The following is a 22,687-nucleotide window of genomic DNA, read 5'->3' on the forward strand; positions in this document are numbered from 1 at the left end:
ATTCCACTAAATCATTTTCATTAATTCTCTCTCCTAAATATCTTAACTTTTAAATTTTTCTATTTTACCTACACCTATGATTAAGAATTTAGCTGCATTTGTTAAATTAGTTAAAATTTTGGTTTATTTTTAAAGACTTAAATAACTCTGTTCATTTTCTGTTCCAAGAGCATGACTTGCATTTGTATGGCTGCTACATTTTCAGATAGTCCAGAATTTTACTTTGATACAGTGTTTCCTTTTTCCTAACTTTATTGGTGCTACTGGTATTCTTTTAATTTTCATTCTAAATCCTTACTATTTTTTTCTGGTATGCAGTTGAAGAGCAATGTAAATAAATTGTCACTTTATCTCACATATGTATTTCTTTTAAAGGGCATAGATATTTTGCTGATCAGCTACCTTTTTTTGAAAATTCATCTAAGTATTTCACAGACTCTATTTGCCAGTTCAGATTTAAGACAAAATTCTTGGTTTATTCTACCTGTGGCTTCTCATCAAAAGAGTTGATTATTTTCTTGAATTCCAGAGATGTTTTTAATTGAGAAATCAGTGGCTGTTTATAGACTTCAAATTTAATATCTATACTAAGCAAGTTCTGTTTTTGTTGTATCCATTTTGATATTCATCTGATTCAATGTCCAGATTTTTTTTCAGAGCTATTAAGCACAATTTTAAAAGAATTTCATGTGCTACTAGGATAGATATTCTCATGTAATTACTGATTCATTTCTTGTCACTTTTGTTCTGCAGTTATTTTACACCTAGTGAATTTTGTCCTGCAGTTTCATTTTTACGCAGCTTAATGTTTATGACCTCATTTCCTGACTATGTGTCAAACAATTTTATAATTTTGTAGATACATAAATTAAAATGTCATGCATAATTCGGCAATCCACATGTTTTAAGTGTTTATGGCATTATATCTCCTGAACTATGTGTTGTGCAATTATACATTTTTCCAAGTACATTCAGTGGTATAAGTGAATATTGTCCGCAATACGTACTGCACATAAGAGTTAGTAGTAAAGAAGTAATAAATTATAAGGTCCTACCTGATGCAACAGTTTTACTGTATGAGCAGTGAAAATGTGCTTGAGATAAACAGTCTTCTTTTCATGATTTTGTGAGGAATATCAGTGATAAGAAGTTTAATAAAAGTTTGAAATTATGTGTAAAATCAGTTGGAAGTTACCAAGTGTTCTCATTCTCAAATACAATATAATCTTCTTTGTCATCCACACCCCTTTGAGATGTAGGTGGTTCTTACCCACACAGTCATTCTTTGCAGACAATAAGTGACATGTGTACCAAGTTTAGATGAAATCAATACAGTGGTTTAGGAGGAGATATGGAACATACTTGCATACACTTTTATAATATGTATGGATTCTTCAACAGCCACTACACTTCTCAATGATGAGTTATTACAGCTTCTGGAAAGCTTTAAGGTTTCTTCCAAGATATCATAGCTCGCCATCTATAGAAGGGCAGTTACAAGCAATAGGAAGCTCTCACACAGAAAGAAAAAGATTTCCAAGTATTTGTTGTTTCAAACTTAAGGAGAAGTTGAAATTCTGGCAGACCTGTGTCCACACCAATGGACCACAAGCTAAAACTTCCCAATAGTATTCACACAGCTTTACAGTTAAGAAATTTCCATTATGCTGGGGAGCAACTGAAGTAATGTGTTGATTTTTCTACTGAATATTTGCACGAAGTCGCAACATTCAGCTTTAGTGATACTTTTTCCTTATGGAGCTCCTACCTGTCATGATGATCAATTCATGATAATTAGCAAAGATAACTTGCTTCATTTTTGACCACATTGCTCATAGAGAAGGTGTGCCTCTCCATTTGTTATGAGGTTATATCTCTGGCTCAAAGTCTCTAACAAAAATTTTAACAACAAAAAGAATATGATGCAATGATGCTTCAAATAAAGAGTTATCAATTCTGTAAGGACACATGTCCAGTTATTTCTGGTTCTCTTCAGCAGTCAAGCAATGAGAGATTCCATTGTGAAAATTTTTTACTTCAGTTTAAATAATTTGTCAGTGTATTTGTTATCGAATTGCTGGTATCCCTGCGATTTTTGAAAGTTGTTCATTTGTCCTACTACAGTTTTCTTCGTGAGCATTTGCTATAAGTTTTACATACCATTTTCATATTTGTGTTTTCAGCCTCCCTCGTTATATTCATCATCACACAACCACCAAGCTAATCATCAGACGAAAGAAATTGAAATACAGTCCACTGTCTACCAATTATAACACCACTTAAAAGTGTTGTGGGTGCCTGGAAGATTTTTGCTACAAAGTTTCAATGTCACTGTACAACTTCTGATCTTCAACAGTCCTTATATGTGTGCAGGCATCATTCCAAGCTCAAATTATTTAAAAGCAGAGGACACTATGAATGAAAAGAAACTGTTGCTTCTCCTTCAGCTAATTTTCAGTACTGTTGCACTGCATACTGCTCGGGCTTACAAATGTGTGAATTAATTATACAACAACTCTTGTAAAGAGTGACAAAAAGCTGCTCTAATTAATTAGGAGAACACTGTGGAAATTGTGGTACATATAGCAGCAAATCTTTTATTTCTTGCATATCAGTCATTCAGTGTCATCTCATTGTCAAGTCTCCTTTGCCATTCCTACCTCCTAATATTTACAAATCTCATCTTTGCTGGCATCTCACTGCTGATTTCTCTCTTTCTTCATCCTGTTGCCTTCATTGACCAAGTGTCTTGTTGAGCTTAACTACCAACTATTTTCCATAATTTCAAAAGCTACTGAGTCTTACATCTTATACATGTGTGGCAATGTGCTAATGCCATCCCCATCTCCCACTCCTGGTATGTGTACTTTCTTCTCTATCGTCATTTAGTTTCAGATGTATGCACTCCCAAGTAAATGAAGTATTTTTTATATAGCCTTAAATATGGGAACAGGTGACTGGATAATCAACCAATGTTGTTGTTGTTGTGGTCTTCAGTCCTGAGACTGGTTTGATGCAGCTCTCCATGCTACTCTATCATGTGCAAGCTTCTTCATCTCCCAGTACCTACTGCAACCTACATCCTTCTGAATCTGCTTAATGTATTCATCTCTTGGTCTCCCTTTACGATTTTTACCCTCCACGCTGCCCTCCAATACTAAATTGGTGATCCCTTGATGCCTCAGAACATGTCCTACCAACCAATCCCTTCTTCTAGTCAAGTTGTGCCACGAACTTCTCTTCTCCCCAATCCTATTCAGTACTTCCCCATTAGTTATGTGATCTACCCATCTAATCTTCAACATTCTTCTGTAGCACCACATTTCGACAGCTTCTATTCTCTTCTTGTCCAAACTATTTATCATTCACGTTTCACTTCCATACATGGCTACACTCCATACAAGTACTTTCAGAAACAACTTCTGACACTTAAATCTATACTCGATGTTAACAAAGTTCTCTTCTTCAGAAACGCTTTCCTTGCCATTGCCAGTCTACATTTTATATCCTCTCTACTTCGTCCATCATCAGTTATTTTGCTCCCCAAATAGCAAAACTCCTTTACTACTTTAAGTGTCTCATTTCCTAATCTAATTCCCTCAGCATCACCGACTTAATTAGACTACATTCCATTATCCTCGTTTTGCTTTTGTTGATGTTCATCTTATATCCTCCTTTCAAGACACTGTCCATTCCATTCAACTGCTCTTCTAAGTCCTTTGCTGTCTCTGACAGAATTACAATGTCATCGGTGAACCTCAAAGTTTTTATTTCTTCTCCATGGATTTTAATACCTACTCTGAATTTTTCTTTTGTTTCCTTCACTGCTTGGTCAATATACAGATTGAATAACATCGGGGAGAGGCTACAACCCTGTCTCACTCCCTTCCCAACTACTGCTTCCCTTTCATGTCCCCCGACACTTATAACTGCCATCTGGTTTCTGTACAAATTGTAAATAGCCTTTCGCTCATTGTATTTGACCCCTGCCACCTTTAGAATTTGAAAGAGAGTATTCCAGTCAACATTGTCAAAAGCTTTCTCTAAGTCTACAAATGCTAGAAACATAGGTTTGCCTTTCCTTAATCTAGCTTCTAAGATAAGCCAACCAATATCCATGAGGAAAGACTAACGATATTCACCCAAAGATGAAAATCCATTTGTGTCTGAGGCTCACTTTCTCTTAGTACAATCACAAAAACTCTATTTTCTGTGTGTTGGTCAGCAAGGTGTCCCTCTTCCCAATATGCCACTGAAAATGAAAGCATGGACAGTGAGTGCAATGATAACAGTGGCCATCATGCACACATAAATGAGCACTCATCCTGTTGAGAGGTACTTCACTTGCAGAAGGACAACAATGGAGCCAGTGGCAGACTGCTTCATCCAGATGTAATGTGTGGAGGTGAAATTGTAGCATTGTCTTTCTAAATCGAATATAGCTGGAACCCTTTGCACTACACACATTACCATCTGTGCTCTTCCACGTATTGTGATAAGAGGTACTTCAACTGATCCAACTGTCCCTCATCATTAGCTGCACCAACAAACAAGTCATTCCGTTAAGACACATACAGCTGGCACTTCAGGTAATTATACACTCCTGGAAATTGAAATAAGAACACCGTGAATTCATTGTCCCAGGAAGGGGAAACTTTATTGACACATTCCTGGGGTCAGATATATCACATGATCACACTGACAGAACCACAGGCACATAGACACAGGCAACAGAGCATGCACAATGTCGGCACTAGTACAGTGTATATCCACCTTTCGCAGCAATGCAGGCTGCTATTCTCCCATGGAGACGATCGTAGAGATGCTGGATGTAGTCCTGTGGAACGGCTTGCCATGCCATTTCCACCTGGCGCCTCAGTTGGACCAGCGTTCGTGCTGGACGTGCATACCGCGTGAGACGACGCTTCATCCAGTCCCAAACATGCTCAATGGGGGACAGATCCGGAGATCTTGCTGGCCAGGGTAGTTGACTTACACCTTCTAGAGCACATTGGGTGGCACGGGATACATGCGGACGTGCATTGTCCTGTTGGAACAGCAAGTTCCCTTGCCGGTCTAGGAATGGTAGAACGATGGGTTCGATGACAGTTTGGATGTACCGTGCACTATTCAGTGTCCCCTCGACGATCACCAGTGGTGTACGGCCAGTGTAGGAGATCGCTCCCCACACCATGATGCCGGGTTTTGGCCCTGTGTGCCTCGGTCGTATGCAGTCCTGATTGTGGCGCTCACCTGCACGGCGCCAAACACGCATACGACCATCATTGGCACCAAGGAAGAAGCGACTCTCATCGCTGAAGACGACACGTCTCCATTCGTCCCTCCATTCACGCCTGTCGCGACACCACTGGAGGCGGGCTGCACGATGTTGGGGCGTGAGCGGAAGACGGCCTAACAGTGTGCGGGACCGTAGCCCAGCTTCATGGAGACGGTTGCGAATGGTCCTCGCCGATACCCCAGGAGCAACAGTGTCCCTAATTTGCTGGGAAGTGGCGGTGCGGTCCCCTACAGCACTGCGTAGGATCCTACGGTCTTGGCGTGCATCCGTGCGTCGCTGCGGTCCGGTCCCAGGTCGACGGGCACGTGCACCTTCCGCCGACCACTGGCGACAACATCGATGTACTGTGGAGATCTCACGCCCCACGTGTTGAGCAATTCGGTGGTACGTCCACCCGGCCTCCCGCATGCCCACTATACGCCCTCACTCAAAGTCCGTCAACTGCACATACGGTTCACGTCCACGCTGTCGCGGCATGCTACCAGTGTTAAAGACTGCGATGGAGCTCCGTATGCCACGGCAAACTGACTGACACTGACGGCGGCGGTGCACAAATGCTGCGCAGCTAGCGCCATTCGACGGCCAACACCGCGGTTCCTGGTGTGTCCGCTGTGCCGTGCGTGTGATCATTGCTTGTACAGCCCTCTCGCAGTGTCCGGAGCAAGTATGGTGGGTCTGACACACCGGTGTCAATGTGTTCTTTCTTCCATTTCCAGGAGTGTATTTACTTTGCATCTTGCACCTCTCCTAACACAGGGAGACTCGTAAAAATTATCCTAAATTATTTCTAACTCTCCTTTATCCCTCTCAGATTGTTTATGTGCTGCATATATTCAATATACAGGGTGTCCATAATTAAAGTTCCAGTTTCAAAATGCTGTAGAAAGAGAACCACTACTCAGAATGATGTCACATTTGAAAAGCACATTATTGATGCAGGGCTAAACAGCAGGAAACAAAAAAAAATTAAAAATTTACAACAGATGGTGCTGTAAGCAACTTAACATAAGTGTGGTCAGCTACAAATGACGGATGAATTGCAATACAATGGCTGTGGTTCGGGTTGCACATTACACCAACCGTACTGTTCACTTTACTTTCATGAATTGTGCCACTGTTAGGTTTATGCCATCCATCACTGCAAGGTCCTGTCACATCAGGTGAGAAAAAGTGTTTTTTTAATTGCCCTGAGGACGAAAACTGCATAAAAAGCAATATGAATTTCTTTTTTAATTGTCCTGGGACCAAAAACCGCATAAAAAGAAAAATTACATTGGTTTCTAACTGTCATGTTCAATATGCTGTCCACCAATTTCTGCCACAAGCTGAAATCAAGAAACAGCACATTCCATAACAGATCAGAGTGTCTCAGGGGCCACGTTCAGAATGTGTTGTGCAATGCTTGCTTTCAGTTCTGATACATTCAAAATTTAAGCACTGGTTCCAGTTTCAAATGTGTTTCAGATAACTCCACAGCCAGAAGTCATAGGAATTAAGATCAGGTGATGTGGATGACCAGGCTGTAGGAAAATGACGGTTGATAATTCTAAAATTCCTGGAATGCCTCTGCAGCAGCTGCTTCACTGGCTGTGCAATGTGCAGAGGAGTGCCGTATTGCATGAAAACGATCCTACCGACACATCCACACTGTTGAAAGGTTGGGATGACGTTGTTGTGGAAAGGACACTCTTAGTGTTTACCTGTGATGGCACAGGCAACAGGACCAGCAGGACTCACCTCCTCAAAAAATTACAGCCCTACGACAAATGAAGACATCAAGCTGTGCCAAACAGTCACCGTTGCAGAATGAAGTGCTACTGGTTGACATGCGTGTGTATTTTCTGTTGCCCATATCCTGAAATTCTGCATATTGAGATGTCCTCAGAAATATAAATTTTCATTGTCCACTTCCACAAGAGCAACACATTCCAGAGTGAACATTTGTCTTGCTACCAGGTCAGCAGGAAGCCACTCCTGAACATGGATGAGTTTGTATGGATAGCAATGCAGTATGTTTTGTACAATTTTCTGCACATGCTTGCTGGCATGTCTGATGTTTGGGCAATTCCTTGTGCACATCATGTTTGCACCCTACCACTAGACCCTCCTGTAATGCTGATGTCAGATCAACTGCTTTCCTCCTTCTGCCACACTGCAATTCAAAAGAACCTGTCTTTTTGAGTTTTGTGATTGTTTTCTCCAGACCCTTAGTAAATTACAGAACACATATGGTAATCATGATGGAAGATGTGAAGAAAACAAATCTTACCTGCAGCCACTGCAGAGCCAGAACAGCTACTGGTTCCTGAGGACATCATCTTTGGAACACCAATAGTAGAACTGATAGCCACACCAGTCATTTTGTCAAACATTTTTCCATTCGCTTCAATGCATGGTACAGGATTTACAACCTCCATTCTAGAAATTTCAGCACTGTCAACATCTGGGTTCAAGTGCCGGCCCATATGTTGCTTCATTCTGCTACGCACTTTTGTTTTGAAAGAGCACACAGAGCACTCTATAGGATCTTTCAGAATTGCACTCATTGGCAAGAGTTGTATCTCCTCAGGTCCGTACACGGTCTTGGCCACATATGCAGTTGGCTTATGTTTTGATTTTCCTTCTCCCTGAAAAACAAAGAGTTCAATATTTATTTTGTATTTTAGACTATCAAAAGTATTTGCTGAAAAGTCCTTGCATTTTAGGCTGTCAAAAGTATTTGGTGTAAAGTCAAACAGAACGACCTGTCTGGCAAATGTACATCTTGTTTAACTGTATATTTCTAAAAGTTATTAGAACCAACAAAATCAGCTCTTAAGAGAAATATACAACTGGAGTCAAAAGTAGATTTTTATGAATGAAGGAAAATCAAATATAGGAATGTTTTACTGAATATCCTTGGTCTTGTGCTGAGCCCCTATTATTTTTTCATGTGGTCTGGACCCCCTAGTTTGATCCTAGTTGTTGCTAAGATTCTTAATAAAAATAATCACCCAAAAATCTGTGGTTTGAGGAGTCCCCCTTATTCTACTAATAGACTTGTAAAAAGAGGGCTCAAAATGGGGTAGAGATTCAGAGCACTCTCTTGTCCCTTGAGTGCCAAAGCTCCCCTAATGACAGAAGAATAAGTAATGATCAAAAACATTAGGATGCAGAAGGCAATGGTCACTAGGTTACACACAGGAAATGTAGCCTCTAATAGAAGAAAGTGTCATGATGGTCTTTCTACTGCCAAAAGTTTCTGTTTCAGTCTCCTAATTGGGTCTCTGGGAGGCGGCTACCAAGAGGGAAGTGGCCACAAGAAAAATCATTGAAAAACCAACCAATGAGTAACATTCCACAAGTCAGAGCATGGGATGTTAAGAAGTCTAAACGAAGTATGGAAGCTAGACAGTCTAAAAGAAACGCACAGGCTAAAGCCAGACACAGTACGGTCAGTGAAGTGAAATGGAAAGAAGATACAAGGCGCCTGGCCGAAGAAATACAGAGTACTATCAGCAGCATGAGAAGATAGTCAATGCAAGTAGGGTTCATTATGAATAGGAAGATAGAGCAATATGAATCACTGTGAACAATACAGTGAATGGCTTATTCTCATCATAATCGAAACAAAATCTACATCAACAATAATGCTCCAGGTATCACAACCAGAAACTGACGAAGTACAGAGTGCGGGGGATTTGATTAGAAAATTCATTATGAAATGAGACACGAAAATTATGCAGTGATGGAGGAGTGAAATGCTGTATGAAATAGCTGGCAGAATTAAAGAATATGGACTCAGCAATAAGGAGAAAGAGTTCTTGAGTTCTTCAATGAAATTCAGCTACTAATAGCAAATATACTGTTAAAATTTACAAGAGGACAAGGTATACTTGCTGCCAGGAAAAATCAACATGTGGGGAATTGGAATATCAAAGTACCGAGGAATAATAATGTACATTTGAAGGTTTCTGGGACTGTCAGTGCTTCAGTAATGAGTACTGCAGTAGACAGTTCATTTGAGAAGGAATAACAGCACCCAAAAATGGCAATCAGACAAACAAATGTAGATATCAGACAGTCTTTACTTCTCACCCCACATGGCAAGTCTCCCTGACCTCTGATTCTGGGCGATGTTCCCAAAATTTTCCCCCTTTTCCTAGACCTCTCCAGTCCTTTTTCTTCACCCCTCTTCCTTTCTCATCAACTCTTCTGCCTGAAGAAGGAGCCACTGGCTCTGAAAGCTTGCCTAATTACAACTTTCTCTTGTGTGTGTGTGCTGCTGCCACTTGGTGAGTAGATTTTTTAACTATCCAATTAAATTATTCTGTCAAAAATTGATTGTTTTCATTGTTATACAAGAAAAGTATACAGCAATATAAGTCTCTTAAAAATGAAATTGACAGGTAGTTCCAAGAAGCCTTAACGAAATGTCTAGATAAATGATCTGGAAAAACAAAAATATGGTCTTCAGAAAACTAAAAATAATTTTGGAAGAACTTAAAAGTAAAGGTGTCAACTATAATATTACAAAAGAAATTCCACTGGACATAAGGAATCCAGCCTACGAGTTAAGATTTTGGCAGAACTTTACAAGACCTATGATCAAACAAAGCAAGAAGTGCTAAATGACATTCCTTCAAAATTTATAAAATTAATGGAGAAAGTAGCAACCAAATAATTTCTAAAGTTAGTGTCTAGAATCTTTGAGAATGGAGACATACTATCAAATTTTTGCAAGAATATCAACACCCTCCAAAAGACAGCAAGGGCAGATAAGTGCAAGAACTATTGCACAATCAGTTTGACAGTTCATATCTTCAAGATATCGTTCAGTTTAATAAATATAAGTCATGGGAAAAACTTGGGATTGTAGAATGAAAATCATCCTGATTTCTGAAAAGAAGACAAAGGTCTGCTGTTGTACATGATAACAGAGACAAGATTTTAAAAAAATCATGACACGTGGGATCTGTCGTCCAATAGAGAGCATTCAACAACACAAAATGGTGCAAGATGTATGAAATCCTTAAAAACACATATACAAACTATCAGGAAAGACAAATAATATACAGATGTACAAGAAACAAGACAAAACAAGAATGGAGGGAAAAAAATAAACGTTAACATAAAAAAATGATGTAAGTCAGGGATGCAGCCTTTTTGTCTAATTTCCAACCTGTATTTCACAGAAGCTTTGAAGGAAATAAAGATCCAGAAGTGAGATTAAAGTTCAGGGTGAAAAGAACACAATAATAAAATTAGCTGATGGCACAGCTATTGTTTGTGAAAGTGAGGATGATTTACAGAGTCTGTTGACTTGAATGGAAAAGAATATGGACTGGCAGCAAACCAGACAAAGAATAAATTATTCAAAAGCAGCAGGAATGGTGTAGTGAAATACTTAATATCAGAACTAAGGACTATATATCAGGCAAAGGGAAGGAATTCTGCTACCTTGCAAGAGAACTAAAGCGTAACAGAAAAAGCAATGAGGATATAAAAAAAAAAAAAGCAATACATGGAAAGAAAGCACGGACTCAACAATGAAAGGAATATATACAGGAAAAAACCTATAAGAAACTGCAAGTAAGGCACGTTAAAAGGCGTCAGAGAATAACCCACATAATGCAAGAGGGAGCAGTAGAGGGTAACATTTGCAGGGGTGGGCATATTGGAATACATATTACTAATTGTTCAGAATGTTGGGTGTATTTGTTACTATGAAATGAAAAGCTTGATAAAGAAGAAGATATCATGGTCGACCATATTAAGCCAGTCAGAAGAGTGAGTGGAGATGAGGGAGGGGGAACCTAGGCAAGCTGACACCCCCACCCCTTCCCATCATCCTTTTTATTCTTCCCTACATATTGCAACTAATTCTTTTGCTGTCATTCTAAAGACAAAACCTGTGTTTTCAAGTAATGGGGATTCCTTGTATTTTATTTATTAGAACACTAGTTTGTCAAGACATGGCGATCTATGTTTAATTAGAATTTCAATAAACTAACATTATTGTAACTCTTTTTCCAGTTTGGCATGATAATGTAATGGGCTGCTCAACAATGAAGGTCATTCTACATTTGGATTAATGTGAGTGCCATGTTGTTATTGATGCCAAAGCACCAAGCAACATGGGGATGTTAGCATTTCTGTAATTGAGTGAAACTGTTCTCTGTTTATATTTTAACCTGTAATTATTTCTGTATCATGGTTCAGTACTACAACGGAAGTGTTACATCATCTTGACATTTTAAATGGCATGAGACAAACACTGAAAATACAAAAGAAAATCTATCCAATGACATGTAGAAGTGCAGGCTGTGAGACAATGCGCATAGACTAACCAAGAGGCCAAAAATGCTGAGCGATGGCAGAAATATGTTTTAACCCCACACCAGATGAAATCTGTTTGTTGCTGTATTAATTTAGTTCACTTACAAAGAATATAGAATTAATTAGTGCCAAGATCATGGGTACTGACCCTTGAGGCATCTGGGGTGGAAAGGAAACATTATCAGTGAATAATGGCAATAACTTGAACTTACCATAATGTCAGTGGGTATTCCCATGAGTGAATCCCAAATAGACTCACTGCACATGAACAATTCAGAAAATTTTGTTCCATTGCTAGGAAAGTTACAACACAGTACGCCAGTGATTTTGTCAAGCTATTGCATGGTAAGCAGTGGCTCACTATTTTTATTGTAGAGGCTAGTTATGGGGCTAGTCTTGAAAGCATGTTTCCAACTTAATCCTCTCAAGTTTAAGAGTATATCCAAGTTTTTTATATAAGTACAACTTAGTTATGGAAGGATAGCATAAGATTCTTGTAGAATTCAAGTGGACATTTTCTGTATGCTTCCCAGGGCCTGTGAATAAGGCAACTAAAGGTGTATAAAGCCTGAGCACTCTTATCTTCAGCTCTTTTTGGTATGGCAATAAACTTCACTTGAACAGGAGTCTCAGGAACTTCTTCACGTGATACAGGTATGTTAAAAAACATGAAGAGAATTGTTAAAATTAACACAAACACTCTTCTTTGGAAAAAATCTAAAATCAGTTGTTCCTGTAAGTTCCTCCACCTCATAACCAACTGCTGTAGCTAATGAGCTATTTTCACTGCTATTATGACATCAGAGGAATAACAAAAAACATAGTCTGTGACTCTTAACCACGGACATCTTGCTACCGAGCAAAACAGCAAGACTTTTTTATTACTTCAAACAGTCTGACATTGTGTCAGCAGTACATTAGCTAAGAGGAAATGTTAGTGAACAGAAACAACAACACAAACATTAAGAAATGCTCACAGTGACCTCACTTGTGTGTTTGTATCAGAAATCTAGTCCTTTCTAAGTTTTTTCAACATACAAAGCCTGGTTCTGTAGCTGCTTCCAACAGGGTAAGGTGACAAAAGTGGAGTGATATCTCCAGAACAAATATTGAAAGAGACGAAGGTGCTACTGGATCTTAAAATGAACAGAAGGCAACAGCTGACCTTATGTTCCATGGGCTTTCCTACCCAGTTCCTACCACACAGTAAGTGTGCTTGCAGCCCTCGCCTCTGTCTGCATGTGTGGTGTGTGTGTGTGTGGGGGGGGGGGGGGGGGGGGGGGTTTGCATATTCTGATAACCTTGCAGTTCCAGTGTCTATTACAATGTTTTGTTGTAGTTTGCTACTTTGATGAATGTAGTGGTAAAATAACAGTCTTTGTTTCACTTCTTTATGTGCCTGCTGGATGACAATGTAAAGTATGTAGCATCTTTTAACAGCTTCATTGTTAATACAACTGGGCTAAAGTCCGTGTCATGTAGGAAGGCAGCCGAGGTTTCAGCCATTTAGCACATCTCTCTGTATTAACTGTTGGCAGACAATAAGATTAATTCTCCTTCTGAGCAGCTAGCTGTGTGGTAAGAATCTCTCTCCTGCATGCTGCACTGTTGTTTTAGTTAGATAAAAGAAAAAATGTCAGATAATGGCAATAAACATGAAGTGCTTCACAAGCATGTGAAGGGGATTACTTACTAAATTTTTTACTTTTTCATACGTGAATGTGAAAGCACGGCTCCAACTGTTGACATTTGAAGACACAAGAACAGACTGCAGAAGCATGTGGTGTTGATGATAGAAGTGTAAAGAGTAAATGAAAAAGTCAGAGCTGTAGAAACGCTAGGAAATGGAACACATTGAAACTCAAAGAAATCTGTAACACAAATGGATGGTTTCGACAGTAATGTTTTAAAGTGCTCCAAGTGAATACAGTCAGTACCTGAAATCATAAAAACTTGTTACAATTATGCATGAGAAAATTGGCTTGAAAGGTGATGCTACATCAACCAAAGAATTTTAAGATATTGGATTGAAATATGTTAAGAGCAGAGTTTTTAGTTCAAAGAAATGATATAGGTGCAGCGCGAACCACACCCAATACAGATGTACAATGCAAGAGGAGGAGGTACATCAACAGTGTATTGCCTTGACGAAACATGGGTGATTCATGGTTGTTTCAGGGATATCTGCTGGAAAATGAGTGATGGTACTGGTGGTTTTAAGGTTCTCGTAAGAACAGATTCTAGGATAATTATTCTGCATGCTGGCTCTTCTTCTGGTTACGTTTCTAAAAGTGAACTTGTGTTTAGGTGTAAGAAAAACAGCAATGACTACCATTCGGAAATTAACCTGTCAGTATCATGAAGTGGTTCACTGATCAATTCTTGCCATATCTTGCTTCACAGTTGTTCATTGTAATGTACCATGCCAGTTATAATTCAGCTGTTACTGAAAAAACACCTAGTACAAACACCAGGAAAGCAGATATTGTGCCCTGGCTTCAAATTTATACAAGTCATGGGACAAAAAGAACAAACTTGACTTTCTTGCACGTTAATGTGGTCACACAGTTTATTATTTACCCACATATCACTTCCAGTATTGTTCCATGGACTCGGTGGACAAAAGTTAAAGGCTATGCGAGGGGGTAAAAAGAAAAAAAGAGGGCAGGGGGTGGGGGTGTCCTCAGTCTGTGTGGCATGCCAAAAGGCTTCAGAAAGAAGACTTTAACATGGAATTGAAGACAGATGTAAGCCTTGAACCTATGATCATAAATGTACTATCAGATGGTTTAATAACAAGACTCAGATGTCAGTGATGACAGTACCGCAATGCAGACTTTGGAACACAGTAACGTAATAATATTTCTTAGTTTAAAAGACTCATGGTTTCAAAATTGTGTCTGTCAGGTTTAACATCCCATTGAGGGAGGGAGGGAAAGGAGGAGGGGGGAACATGTTGCATACATGGTATATGAGAACCTACTGGCCTTTATCAAAAAATGGTTCAAATGGCTCTGAGCACTATGGGACTTAACATCTGAGGTCATCAGTCCCCTAGAACTTAGAACTACTTAAACCTAACTAACCTAAGGACATCACACACATCTATGCCCGAGGCAGGATTCGAACCTGCGACCGTGGCGGTCGCGTGGTTCCAGACTGAAGCGCCTAGAACCGCTCGGCCACACCGTCCGGCTGGCCTTTATCGATTAGGACTTTGTATCCCATAATGTATGCAAACTATAATGTATGTTGCCCAAGAAGAAGTTAAACTTTTTCCCAGTGTGTTTCATGCTCTAGTAAGTCATGAGAATGTCGTCAAATCCCTAAAAAGCTCCAATATGTCCACAGGTAAACCTTCATCATTTTCAAGGTATGAATTGGAAAATAGTTTAACATGACAGGGAGGGTTACCTTTCGAGATATAAGTGGTTTCTGATGTTATTGGTTAGCATACCCTCGAATTATTCACAGAAGATGGTTAATCATCCATTTGTTCAATGGATTTCAAATGCGGCCCCTCACTGTAATATGGAATGAATTAGTTCACACTCACAATGTCCGTTGGCAGCGAAAATATGACACCATATGGATCATTTTTATGATAGTCCTTTGCATTAGTCTTTCCTATCAATGGTTCTTTTTTAATGCACAGCAATTACACTTAAGTGCAGCCAAACACAACCACATACATGCATTATACACGTTTTTAAGAGTCTGTTGAGAAGAAGCAGTTGGCGAGCAAATATAACGATTTCAGTTCGTTGTATTTTGTTGTGTATTACATTGTTAGTTATAATACTGTCCAAATCGCAATAAGTGATGATTATTGCAAGATGTTACAATTACCTTATAGTTACACAATTGTCATTTTAAGAAAAATTGTATTTGATGTCTTTATAAAGCTCTGTCAGCTGTTCTTCACAAAGCTGTGTCAGCTGTTCTCAGCTTCTGTCATCACGCAGACTAAAGCTGTAAAGCAGTGGACTCAACATTGTCACGATATAAAGTAAGATTTCTCTCACGACAGTTGGTCAAAATCGGTTTTATAATTTCTTGTTCCCACAATAGATTTGAACATATAATATGAAGTATCGTATGCAAATGTAACTGTTGTCACAGTGATATTTCAGCAATGTGGACTTTTGTTTGCTCAATCTCTACCACTATGCACGCACAGATCTCTTCCCCTCCACGTTTCCCTACCACTCCGTCTCTATGTGTGGAAGCACTATCCTATGTGATGTGGGCTGTACTACATGTGATGCTGGTATTAATTTACATCACTTGCCCATATCTATGATGGGGCTAATCAAAATTTTTCACTGTAACAGTAAATGAGGTGCATAATGTATGCAGCCACATCATAGTATTGGTCCTCCTCCTATTGTTTACACAAGAACTGCTTTTTAATTAAAATTTGTTTTGCAGTTTTTATCTTCACAAACGCAACACATTTCCAACACCAGATAAGGAAGCTGCCAGAAAAACTAATATATCACTGAATGGATTAGGGATTAACACTACATGCTCCACCAGCCCTTAGTTCCCACCAGCTGAGGTTATTGAGAGCGAGATGAATCCATGGAGAGATCAACTGAAACTGCTAAAACAGAAGAACAGTCAGTACCCAGTAGGTTTTAGGAAGTTTTATACAACTAGATGGGGGAGGTACCCCAGAAAATACTCCCCTTTTGTGTACCAGTTCAACAGCCATCCGCCTCATTTGTGTGCAGTGTATTTTATGGATGACAGTTTTTGTGGAGCTTTCTACCATCCTCACAATCCCACAATCCAATTAAAATCATTTGACAGTTGACATGTGTCACTTGCTGCTACAGTGTTGCCACATCAGCTGTGGGCTACTGCTCAGTAATAAGCAAAGAACAAACATGGTGGGTCATTTAAAAAATGCTCTAACTGTGTAATGAGGAGCAGTGTTGGAAGCAGCCACTATGTGGTGTGTCGGCAATGCGAGATGCTCTATTAACAGCTGATTCTAAGTGTCCAATGACTGAACTGTGGCAGACAACACATTTTGTAGCCCCAAATTGAAACTTGTGTCCTATCAGCAAACTGCATCAGAACTAAAATCATAATCACTGTGCTCATGGCGATTAAACTAGGGCAGATGACGTATTTTCCAAGGCCTGCATTTAAACTCACACCCCAACCTAACCAAAACCTCATAATGTGCAATGTATCTGAGTAAACCTCGGTCAACATTCTGTCTCCATGAGGAAACTCGGGACAGAAAAATTTCAGTTGCAGTACTAAAATCAAACTGTAATTTCTTCCTGTCATTGGTTGCCTGAAACTATCCTCACACTGGCTACACAAGGTGCCACACTACCAAGCAATGAGCAGTTCTGGTTTGCACATGCTTGCAGATTATAGGTGGCACAGACAGATTCAAAACAAAAAAACAATGTTGCGAAGAAAAATAAGAGCGAATCAAAACTAAATACAGTGATGAAAATCACACAACAAGGTATTAGAAATAAAATAAATTACATTTAAATGAATTCATTAAACAAAAATAACAATCAAAGTCTTTTGATTACATTTAGAAAGAAAAAGAAAATGTAGCATTTGACAAGATTCAAACCCACAACATTCCAAATGTCTAGTTTATACACTACCCAGTACACTACACTACTCAGGTTCTTGTGTTTATGACTCTGATGACCCAGCTGCAATGGCAAACTGCAATCTTCAAAAATTTGGCTTTGCACAATGTTATGGGAAGCTTATCTACCAATGTCCATGATAATAATAACTGTGTATGTGGCACTGCATCATATATTATGCAAAAGGATCCAGTAGTATTTGATTTGTCACTATGTGTCAAACGTGTGTTTTGTTAACGTTGTTTTGTGTTTGAATGTGTGTGTGTGTGTGTGTGTGTGTGTGTGTGTGTGTGTGTGTGTGTGTGTGTGTGTGTGTAATTCTAATCAGACTATAATGATTTAGCCACAAGCCCCACACTACTAAATATACAAAGGGCTATCAAAAAGTTTTGCACAGTTGTCTTTCATTTTTTTTATTTTTTGCAGGCGGAGAATGAAATTTTTTGTGGACATACTTGGAACATTTAGCTATACATTAATCCTACTCAATGTAGTCTCCATCAGCTGTGACACATCTGGCCCAACATTCTTTCCATGATGTAAATGCACTTTGGTAAAATTCTGGGGATTGACTTTTACACCATCGCTTGACACAGAATATAGAGTCTTTCTCACTATCAAATGTTTTACCGCACAGGTGGGCCTTCAGACGACCAAAGAGTTAAAACTCAGATGGAGCCAAGTCTGTAGGGAGGATGAGGAACAATTTTCCAACCCATTTTCCTGATTTTCTCCTGTGTCATAAGGGCTGTATGGGATTTGGCATTGCCATGGTGTAGTCTGATGAGCTGACCCTGAAGCTGTTGTCTATGGGTTTTGGCACATTGCAGCTTGTCCAATGACAAACAGTAACAGTCCTGGTTAATTGTGGAGCCAGGTTCCAAAAAGTCAATGAAAATGTCACAACACTGATCCCAGAAGAAGGAGGCGATCACCTTTCAGCCTGCTGTTCGTGAAAGTCTTGATTTCTTCTTCTGAGGGGAACCCGGATGACGCCACTTCATGGATTGGGTTTTGCTCTCAGATTAAGAACAAAACAGCCATGTTTCATCCTGGGTACCGATGCCGTCAAAACACATTTTCCACTCTTCTGTAAAGGTCTTCATGAGACCCTCGCACACATTCTTGCTCATCATTTTCATTTCTCTTGTCAATAATCTAGGCACCCAACATGCACAGATTTTTCTGTACCCTAGTGACTGTACCAGTGACACAACACAACAGAATGACAAACAAGTCATTTATGCAAGCTGCTGTGTCATCACATCTGTTATTTTGGATGATTTGATCAATGGTCTCCTTTCTCACATCACTCACTGCCGTCGATAGTCTGCCACATCATGGATTGTCCAATAGAGACAAATCACCTTCTTCAAACCTCTGCAACCACCACTGGATACAACTGCTATTCACTGTGTCCTCCCCATAAACAGGGAGCAACTTCCTGTCAATTGATGTGGCCGAGTCATTGCTAGTGTTGAAGAGGAACTCCATGACCGACCATTGTCGCAACCTGATAATTTTATATACCAACTCATAGCTAAATGTTCCAAGTATGTTCACAAAAAATTTCATTCTCCTCCTGCAAAACGTAAAGAAATTAGAGACAACTGTGCAAAACTTTTTGAATGCCCTTTGTACAAATACCACTGTTGCACTAACCACTGCCGAGTGCTCAAAGGTGTGCAGTAATAGGAGTTTTTAAATATAAGAGTTTGAAGATTAGAATAAAACTATTAATCATTTTACAAAAGGAATAGCAAGTTACCTGTGGGCGGACTGCAAACATATCCATTGCACGGTTATTGAGAAAACAGTCAATTGGTACTGTTTCTATATAAGAGACTTTATGCTGAAGCTTGAGGTGCTTCGCCACAGCTGTGGCAGCCACAGCTCGGTACGAACACAGAGGACACGAATATCGTGGAGAGCCGTGAATCCTGAGGTGGTTGACCAATCTGTTGGAAGTCTTGAAAGGTCGAGAGCAGTGGGGACACCTGAGAACATGTTCCTGGGACAAATCACAAACATACAAATGTTCTTGCAACTGATACCCCGATCTCGCCCGGTATTCACAACGTGAATTGCCACACAAGTACAAGTCCTCTCCTGAAAGACCTGAAGCCGTAAACAGCTTTCGTTGGTCCCCTTGTGTTACAATGGCCTCCGTCACAGCAGATTCCTCAGAGGCCTGGTTTGTTTGTGCTTTATCTGCACCACAGGTAATGTTCACAGACTCTGCAGAACAGTTTGTTTCAGAGTTAGAATCAATGTTAAACCTCCTCTCTGCATTTTCAATGTGAATTTTAGTCCTCTCTGCATTTTCAATGGGAATTTTAGAACTAAATGTTGTGGACGCAGGAAACGCTTCACGAGTTGTGTGCTCCTGTGTGAGTTCACTTTCTTCTTTTGCTGCAGCTCCTGTGCAAGATTCTGTCAATGACATTACTGAATCACAGGAATTCTGGCTGTCTGTTTCTTTTACTAATTCGTTCACACAGTTCTTCAACTTATTACCTAGATATTTGTTTCCTGGTTGTGAGTTTCTCAGTTTACAGCTACCATTACAAGTCATGTGATTACACCGTTTACTCTTCATTGCAAGCTGGCAATAAAGTACCTGTACATCATCATCTTCATCCACATCATCATCATCATCACTGTCATTATTCTCTGCATCTTGTTCCCTACAGGGAGAGCAGTCAGAAAATCCTCCTTTAATATTTGTTTCTTGCAATGAAGAAGACACTTTCAGTTCTGTCAGAGGGACGATTTTATGCAATGAAACATTTTCTGAAATGGGGGATACTGCACTCCCTTGAGCGGCTTCTGTTACTTGATTGTCTACCATTTCAAATGAATTGTTCTGCACAGTATCAATTATCTCACTTTCAGTCACCTGACTGCATAATATGTGAGCAGCTTGATTTTTAACAGCAGCACCTTCCTCAGCATACATTTGAGACTGAGTGCTTGTCATCACTCCTCCAGCAACAAAAGCTGCCTCTGAAGGTCTGCTTGAAACATCACTCAAGTCCACAATCTTTAGCTGGTTAACATCACCAGGTGCAGACATCTGCAAAAAAGTAAAATGAATACGTAAATCAGATGGTATGCTTGACAGAACATTAAAATATTACTGTGTTAACCCAAACAAATGATTACAATTTCATAACAATTAGATGATTTATTCACGAGAAAGAGCTTCAGAAATTGAGCATGTCAATAATGTGTTGTTCTACCTCTGGCCCTTATGCAAGCAGTTATTTGGCTTTTCATTGACTGATAGAAATGGATTCTCTCCAGAGGAATACTGGGCCAAATTCTGTCAAATGGGTACATCACATCATCAAAGTCCTGAGCTGGTTGGAGGACTCTGCCCATAATGTACCAGATGTTCTCAATTAGGAAGAGATCCTGCGACCCTGCTGGCCATGGTAGAGTTTAGCAAGCATGACACATGCAGTTGAAACTCTCAGCATGTGCGAGTGCACGTTATCTTGCTAAACTGTAAGCCACGGATGGCGGGTGACGAATATCATCAACATAGGAGATAATTCAGAGGCTTCCTTTACCAGGTTACAGGTTGGCTGGCAGCTTTTCTAGGAGCTCTATGTGGTGTGGGGGAGTAGCCATGTATGTGAAAAATGGTATCCTATTTGAGTCAATTGATGTTTCAAAGTACTGCGCTGAAAAGGTGTTTGAATGGTCTGCAGGTGTGGTTAAATTTAGTGGAGTTAAACTTCTGACTGTTGTTATTTATACAGTAGATCCCCAGACTCCAATTTCACAACATTTTTGCTAAAGCTAAAGGAGGTTCTTGGTTCACTTTATAGGAAATACAAAAAGTTAAGTTATATGTGGTGACTTCAATATTAATTGTATAAGTGATTGTGCAAGGAAAAGAATGCTGGTAGACCTCCTTAATTCATATAATCTTATGCAAACCGTATTCTTTCCAACGAGAGTGCAAAGGAACAGTAGAACAACCATAGACAACATTTTTGTTCATTACTCATTACTAGAAGGGCATTCTGTTAGCAAAAAAGTGAATGGCCTTTCAGATCATGATGCACAAGTTTGTGCTGCAACACATGTTAAATATAGTTATCAACTTTTTAAGAAAACTGATCCAGTTGCTGTAGAGACCTTTGTAAACCTTATCAAGGAACAAGGGTGGCAAGATGTTTATAGTGCTGATACAGTAGACGATAAATATAATGCTTTCCTCAAGACTTTTCTTGTGCTCTTTAAAAGTTGCTTTCCATTAGAACATTCAAAACAGGGTACTAGCACAAACAGGCAGCCTGGGTGGCTGACTAGAGGGATAAGAATATCCTGTAGAACAAAGTGGCAGTTATATCAAAACGTTAGAAACAGTCAAAATCTAAATGCAGCAGCCCATTACAAATAGTACTGTAAGGTGCTTAAAAAAGTTATTAGGAAGGCAAAAAGTATGTGGTATGCAGATAGAATAGCTAAGTCTCAGGAAAAAATTAAAACCGTATGGTCAGTCATAAAGGAAGTGGCTGGTATGCAGAGACAGGTCGAGGATATAGAATCAGTGCGTAGTGGGAATGTCCGTGTTACTGATAAGTCGCATATATGTACAATATTTAATAATTACTTCCTGAATATAGCAGGTGAACTAAATAGAAACCTAGTCCCAACAGGGAATCATATAGCGCTTGTAGAAAAAAGTGTTCCGAGACTGTTACCTGAAATGCTCCTCCATGATACTGACAAGAGGGAGATTGAGTTAATAATTAAATCACTAAAGACCAAGAACTCTCATGGATATGACGGGGTATCTAGCAGAATACTGAAGTATTGTTCTGTGTATGTTAGCCCAGTACTTAGCCATATCTGTAACTTTTCCTTTACGAGTGATCGGTTTCCTGACTGATTAAAGTACTCGGTAGTGGTTCAAATGGTTCAAATGGCTCTGAGCACTATGGGACTTAACATCTATGGTCATCAGTCCCTTAGAACTTAGAACTACTTAAACCTAACTAACCTAAGGACATCACACAACACCCAGGCATCACGAGGCAGAGAAAATCCCTGACCCCGCCAGGAATCAAACCCGGGAACCCGGGCGTGGGAAGCGAGAACGCTACCGCACGACTACGAGCTGCGGACACTCGGTAGTGAAGCCACTTTACAAAAAGGGAGACAGCGATAATGTTGACCATTATAGACCTACTTCTATGCCATCGGTGTTTGCTAAAGTTATTGAGAAGGTTGTATATACAAGGTTACTGGAGCATTTAAATGCACATAATTTGCTGTCAAATGTACAGTTTGGTTTTAGAATTGGTTTAACAACTGAAAATGCTATATTCTCTTTTCTCTGTGAGGTTTTGGACGGATTAAATAAAAGGTTGTGAACACTAGGTGTTTTCTTTGAATTAATGAAGGCTTTTGACTGTGTTGACCA

This window comes from Schistocerca cancellata, chromosome 10 (assembly GCF_023864275.1).
Source record: "Schistocerca cancellata isolate TAMUIC-IGC-003103 chromosome 10, iqSchCanc2.1, whole genome shotgun sequence".
Taxonomy (NCBI): Eukaryota; Metazoa; Arthropoda; class Insecta; order Orthoptera; family Acrididae; genus Schistocerca; species Schistocerca cancellata.